Here is a 646-nt window from a genome sequence, read left to right on the forward strand (position 1 = left end):
ATGTGTGTGTGTGTGTGTGTGTGTGTGTGTGTGTACAACGATCGATATAATCTAAAGACATGCATCCTTTTGGCATGCGATTGTGTAGTCAATATATGCTTATGGGGGAATGTTCTTTTGTGGACGTGTACAAAGTCACTGGCAGTGTATGCATGCAAAAAACTGTGGTATCATCCATTTGCTTCGGCACGTGTTGTCTATATTGTACTTTAACTTTTGGGTATGCAATCTCAAACCGTGTCCCCCTCGCGTCCTCTCATGTATTCAATCCACACTACACGAACCGAAATTCTGGAATTTTCATTTTCTTTGTCAGAACCGGCTGCGCTGAAACCCAAAACGGGAACACCTGGCTCTCGGATTGCCCAGTTGCAGAATTCGGGCAAAGAAGTTGTGCAAGGGCCTAATGTTGAATATAGGTATGTGAATAAACGTCAGATGAGTCGATACAACATCGGCGACGATGGCAAGACTTAGTTTGTGTGTAGAATACAAGTGCAGTTGGTGGTGATTTATGAAATGGTGGCGGTAGGTTGAAACCCCCAGCTAGACAATTGGGTACCAGTCCTCGCAACAGCAAATAATATAATTCCTCCAGGTCTATCCTCTAACCATCCTATCTTTGTATACTATTTGCGTTGATCTC

The sequence above is a fragment of the Sphaeroforma arctica genome (assembly GCF_001186125.1).
Source record: "Sphaeroforma arctica JP610 unplaced genomic scaffold supercont1.248, whole genome shotgun sequence".
Taxonomy (NCBI): Eukaryota; class Ichthyosporea; order Ichthyophonida; genus Sphaeroforma; species Sphaeroforma arctica.